The sequence below is a fragment of the Triticum aestivum genome, chromosome 2D (assembly GCF_018294505.1).
Source record: "Triticum aestivum cultivar Chinese Spring chromosome 2D, IWGSC CS RefSeq v2.1, whole genome shotgun sequence".
Lineage (NCBI taxonomy): Eukaryota > Viridiplantae > Streptophyta > Magnoliopsida > Poales > Poaceae > Triticum > Triticum aestivum.
The window spans coordinates 594,944,016-594,950,754 of record NC_057799.1 but is presented as its reverse complement, the minus strand read 5'-3'; positions in this window follow the sequence as shown (position 1 = coordinate 594,950,754).

Below are 6,739 nucleotides of genomic sequence, written 5' to 3'. Positions count from 1 at the left end.
TACTTTGGCCACGACGACTGGCCCTGTTACCTTCGAAGTGTACCAGTAGCATGAACTTAATTAGTGTCTGATGTAAACAAATGGCATGGGGTTAGTAGTAATAAACTACTAACTCTAAAGTTCCAGCTCTGTTCCATTTTGTCCGGTGAAAGCTTTAAGGGAGACACAAAGGAAAGGAAAAGAAACTCCCTGGACTTCACCTTTCCGGCTGGTCCAGTGTTTAGAAAAAAGGGAAAAGGCCCATGTGAAGCCCACAAGCGGCCAGGTTGCACGACCGACTCTACTCTCCAGGCCTGATGTTGCGTTCTCTGTACCTGGATTAGCACGCGGAAATTAGCCGCTGCTGTTGTGTGCCCTCGCCTGCCCGACCGCCTCTGCTCGCTCTCCCTGCCTTGCTGCTGCCGATCCAATTCACAGGGCGACGACGCGACTCAGGGGGTGTTTGGTTTAGAAGTCCTAGGACTTTTTCTAGTCCCAGGGACTAATCAAAAAAGACTCTCTCGTAGAGTCTTTTTCCAGTCCCTGTAGAAAAAGTCCCTCCCGTTTGGTTCCTAGGAACTTTTTAGGGACTTTTTCTAGTCTCTGGGACTAAAAAGTCCCTGAACCAAACACCCCCTCAGCCTTCTTCGCTTGTCAAATCTTCCGGATCCAACCAACGGGAACACAGCCAAGAACCCAAGGTTTAAGTGATTGTTTAACACATCAGTACATCACACCATGCATCTCCTAATCCCCATCGTCATCTTGTATCGTTGTTGAATTTATACATCAGATTTTGTTGTTTACTTGTTTTGATTGAGTGATTTGTGATGCTATGATTCTATGAAGAATTTCTATTTTGTACGTGCCCCAAAAAATATTTTGATCGTTATGCAAATACTCCGTCTGTAAAAAAATATAAGAGCGATTTGATCACTACTTTAGTGATCTAACCGCTCTTATATTTCATTACAGAGGGAGTATCTTGTATGTGTTCTTATTTGTGATGCTAATTGTGAGTTTGCAATTCAACAGCTATGAAGAGAAAAGCGCCGCCAAACACCGTTAAGATTAATTCATTTTTAAGCCGGCTGCTACAAGTTCTCAACGTACCTAGTGAAATTGTTAATGGGGCTGATGTGCAGGTTACAAATCCTGGTGCAACTGACACACATGATCAGGATATGTTGGACATGGTAAATGTTGTACAACAAGCAAAAACATGTCAAATTGGGAGCTGCCACCGGACAAGCAAGAAGAAACTCGCCATTTTTATATATTTGAGGGACCATATCAGCTGGGAAGTGCTCCCAAACACACTAAATATCAATCATCTTTTAAGCGCCAAACCGGATATTTACTTCGGTATTGCATGACCATATACATTGAAAAACATTAGCAGGTAAGTTCTCTTCCAGTGAAATTATTAATATTTTGTCATCTTGATAGCAATTGTAGAGGTAATTTAAACTCATACAATTGTATCCATGTTTTGTAGTGTGTAGCGCATATTACATATGAAAATTATGAAAAGTTCATTGATAGGAAAAGAATACTTAGCACACAGTATACCAAACAAAACTTTTTTCTTGTATATATAAGATAAGAGGGGGTTTTTGTTCTAAGAATATTGTACCGAGTAATTCGACACATAAAAGTACATTCAAAGAAGAATCAAAATTATTAAATAATTGGAATTCTTTTTTGATAAGTCAATTCATATTATTCCAAAATGTTATTATTTGTTTGTTGCCCAGAAAAACCCTTTGGTTTTGGATGCTCATTACCGCTCGAAAATGATCTTGATTTTACTAAAGAATAAGATTGTACTATGGAAAAATAAGTCTTTTTCTTCCAAATATTTTTACGAATACGCTTTTTTGACATTGAAGTACGTTTTTTTGGAACTGCCATTCAAAAAGGAAATTACTTTTTTCTAGTTGTATGTGAAAGACATCTATTGCTGCAAATCAATCCTTCTTTCTTCTTTTTATTATTATTTATACTTAGATACTGAAAGATACTTAAATTTTGAATTATTTTTTACTTCATTTTGTCTAATGCGGATAAGACAACAAGAATTTTTTAACATTTTTTCTTTATATATTTTATACTTGTTTTTTAATAATATAGAATATATAGAAAGGTTTCTCATTTATATCTATTTATATATCAAGTATACTCCATATATAGATATATGGTATGGAAGCCTATCCCCCATATAAGATAAGACGGGGGGATAAAAAGAAGGGAAAATGAAAATAGTTAATTAAGTTCAGAATGGTATTCCATAAAGGAAAGGAATTCCAATCAAAACAAAAAATACTGAGTCTCTTAAACAAGACATTCTAAAACTTAGGTAATTTATAGTCATTAGGATTTTAGTTCTATATGAAGTAAGGACTATTCGATAATTTCTTATAAACATAGGTTTTCATTGGAATTCACTCAATCAGTTAATTATGGAACAAGAGAGCTGTTTCATCTTTGTTTTAAAGAAATATAAAAATGAATTATGAATAGAAAATAAAATGATTCCACTTTTTTTTATAAATATCTTTATTTAGTTAATAAAATAACTAGGTAACGAAGTTATTTTATTAACTTTTTTAATTTAACCAACTAAACCCATTCTTAATTTTTAATTATTTCAATGAGATAAATTTTGGAAAAATTAAGAATTTCAGTATTTTTTCTTATTCTTTTTATTTATTCTTTCAGAAAGAGATAAGAATTGGTTTGGTGAATCGGAAACAATTTTATAGAAAAATTGAAGTAAAAATTGCAATTTCTTTTCTTATGGAACATACATATCAATATGCATGGGTAATCCCTCTTCTCCCACTTCCAGTTATTATGTCAATGGGATTTGGCCTTATTCTTATTCCTACAGCAACAAAAAATCTGCGTCGCATATGGGCTTTTCCTAGTGTTTTACTCTTAAGTATAGCTATGGTATTCTCAGTTCAACTGTCTATTCAACAAATAAATGGAAGTTCGATCTATCAATATCTATGGTCTTGGACCGTCAATAATGATTTTTCTTTAGAATTTGGATACTTGATTGACCCACTTACTTCTATTATGTTAATACTAATTACTACTGTAGGAATCCTGGTTCTTATTTATAGTGATGGTTATATGTCTCACGATGAAGGATATTTGAGATTTTTTGTTTATATAAGTTTTTTCAATACTTCCATGTTGGGATTGGTTACTAGCTCCAATTTGATACAAATTTATTTTTTTGGGGAACTCGTGGGAATGTGTTCTTATTTATTGATAGGCTTTTGGTTTACACGACCAATCGCAGCGAGTGCTTGTCAAAAAGCTTTTGTAACTAATCGTGTAGGGGATTTTGGTCTATTATTAGGAATTTTAGGTTTTTTTTTGGATAACAGGTAGTTTAGAGTTTAGGGATTTGTTCAAAATAGCTAATAACTGGATTCCTAATAATGGAATTAACTCTTTACTTACTACTTTGTGTGCTTTTTTATTATTCCTTGGTGCAGTTGCGAAATCCGCACAATTCCCTCTTCACGTATGGTTACCCGATGCTATGGAAGGGCCCACTCCTATTTCGGATCTTATACACGCAGCAACTATGGTTGCTGCGGGAATTTTTCTTCTAGCTCGACTTCTTCCTCTTTTCATATCTTTACCTTTGATAATGAGTTTTATTTCTTTAGTAGGTACAATAACACTATTCTTAGGAGCTACTTTAGCTCTTGCTCAGAGAGATATTAAAAGAAGCTTAGCCTATTCTACAATGTCTCAATTGGGTTATATGATGTTAGCTCTAGGTATAGGTTCTTATCAAGCTGCTTTATTCCATTTGATCACTCATGCTTATTCAAAAGCTTTATTGTTCTTGGGATCCGGATCCGTTATTCATTCAATGGAACCTCTTGTTGGATATTGACCAGATAAAAGTCAAAATATGGTTCTTATGGGCGGTTTAAGAAAATACATTCCAATCACAAGAACTACTTTTTTATGGGGTACACTTTCTCTTTGTGGTATTCCACCTCTTGCTTGCTTCTGGTCCAAAGATGAAATCCTTAGTAATAGTTGGTTGTATTCGCCCTTTTTTGGAATAATAGCCTCCTTTACTGCAGGATTAACTGCCTTTTATATGTTTCAGATATATTTACTTACATTTGATGGGTATTTGCGTGTTCATTTTCAAAATTACAGTAGCACTAAAGAGAGTTCCTTGTATTCAATATCCTTATGGGGAAAAAGGATACCCAAAGGAGTGAATAGGGATTTCGTTTTATCAACAACGAAGAGTGGAGTTTCTTTTTTTACACAAAATATACCAAAAATTCAAGGTAATACAAGAAATAGGATAGGATCCTTTACTATGTCTTTTGGGGCTAAAAACACTTTTGCCTATCCGCATGAAACGGGAAATACTATGTTATTTCCTCTTCTTATATTACTACTTTTCACTTTGTTCATTGGATTCATAGGAATCTCTTTTGATAATGGAGGAATTGGTAATGGAATAGCAAAGTTAACCATATTATCAAAGTGGTTAACTCCCTCAATAAACTTTACCCAGGAAAGTTCTAATTCTTTTGTAAATTCATATGAATTTATTACTAATGCAATTTCTTCTGTAAGTCTAGCTATCTTTGGTTTATTCATAGCATATATCTTCTAAGGATCCGCTTATTCTTTTTTTCAGAATTTGGATCTAATAAACTCTTTTTACAAAGGAAATCCTAAAAAAGAATTTTTAGATCAAGTAAAAAAAAATATACAGTTGGTCATATAATCGTGGTTATATAGATATTTTCTATACTAGGGTCTTTACCCTCGGTATAAGAGGGTTAACCGAACTCACGGAGTTTTTTGATAAGGGTGTTATTGATGGAATTACCAATGGAGTGGGTCTTGCTAGTTTTTGTATAGGAGAGGAAATTAAATATGTAGGGGGAGGTCGAATCTCGTCTTATTTATTCTTTTTTTTATGTTATGTATCTGTGTTTTTATTCTTTTTTCTTTCTTAAGTTAAGGAATTTACAACAAGTCTCTTGCAAAAATAACTATCCTATCCCTTTCTACAATCTCTCTATATCCTTGTTACATAAGGTAAGTATTGTATAATAGTTCGGTTTTCCGCGATTTTTTCCATTCCTCTGTGTAAATAGCCTAATATGGGTTCACAATCAATAACATCCTCACCATCGAGAGTAACGATCAGTCGAAGAACACCATGCATTGATGGGTGTTGAGGGCCCATATTGACTATCATGAGATCTTTTATTGTAAGCGGTAGACTCATATCCTTTCTTCCTTAATTCATTATTCCATGAAAATGGATTATTCCATGAATTCCTCAAAGCGAGGCTCATCAAAATGAAAAATATAAGACTACTAGAAAAATAATAAAACAAGAAAAAAATTGAACGATTAAATTACTGCTCCCGAATATTCAACTGACTGATTAATTTCTTATAACGTACTCTATTTTTCTTTGCCAAATAAGCCAGCAAACGTCGACGTTTTCCCAAAAGTCTTCGTAGACCTCTTTCCGATGAAAAATCTTTTTTGTGTAATTCGAAATGTGAAGCAAGTCTCCGTATCTTATTGGTGAAACTGAATACTTGAAATTCAACAGAACCCCTGTTTTCTTCTTTTTCTTCTTTAACCATAAATCCAAAAAAAAATCTACCTCCTTTCTTTTTCATGTATTTTTCTGATCAGGAAAAATATAAAATTATGTCAGTTATTTTGAAGTTATTCTAATCTCGTACACACACAAATTTGCAATTATTCATCTACTACTGGAATTTGGATTTATTTTATCGATGCAAATTGGATTTGGATAGAAGGGTACATTCTTTCTAATATTTTAGATAGAAGAAATGTTTCTTCTATCTAAAATATTAGAAAGAATTTTGCTGATTTATTTATTGCTATATGCAATTTATGGAATTGATACACCATTTAATTGATATCATTTAGCAAAATGAAACACAGCATATGCATCCATCTTTTGGCTCGAGAATTTCACGGGATAGAGATATGGTATAAGAAATAGACTATTAAGTAACTCTAAATGAATTGTGGATACATCTGTATCCTTAACATACTGAAACGATTGTCATTATTCGTATCAAACCAATAGCGATTCATACAAGCTAAATCTTCTAATCAATGGTGGGCCAATAATGCATTTTTTTGCATATGTATTAAGACGCTTGGCCTGATTTCGAAATTGTCCAGAGTTTTATATGTTGTTTTCATTGCAAAATGATGGGTCTCCTTCCAGAACTTTCCAATTACGAGTACGAGAATTGAAAGACATGAAAATTCTCAATTCTCTACGGCGTCTAGTAGATAGAAACAAGAAAATCAGAAGAATCTTTCTCTCTATTCACTATCATTCCGCGTCTTCGACTTCTATTAGTTTCTTTTCTTCTTTAATGCAATAGCTATAGTTTGATATAAGAATCCATTTCTCAAAGTAATGGAAACCATTCTCTTATAGGAAATGGTTCGAAAATCGCTATTCCACCTTTTAGGTATCGTGAAAAGTGATACCTGTGAAGATCGTGCATTTCAGTCAAATTCAGATCCGTTTTTCGAGTCCATGATATAATATAACCAAATTGGATAGATCTTCCACCTGTTTAGCTAAGAAAGAATAGATACAGAGGTGGATAATAGATCGATATGAAGATCATGAGCTGCCCCATAATGAAATCGCCAGTAGTCGCGAATATCTCCTTCTTCCCTAATCCAAGAT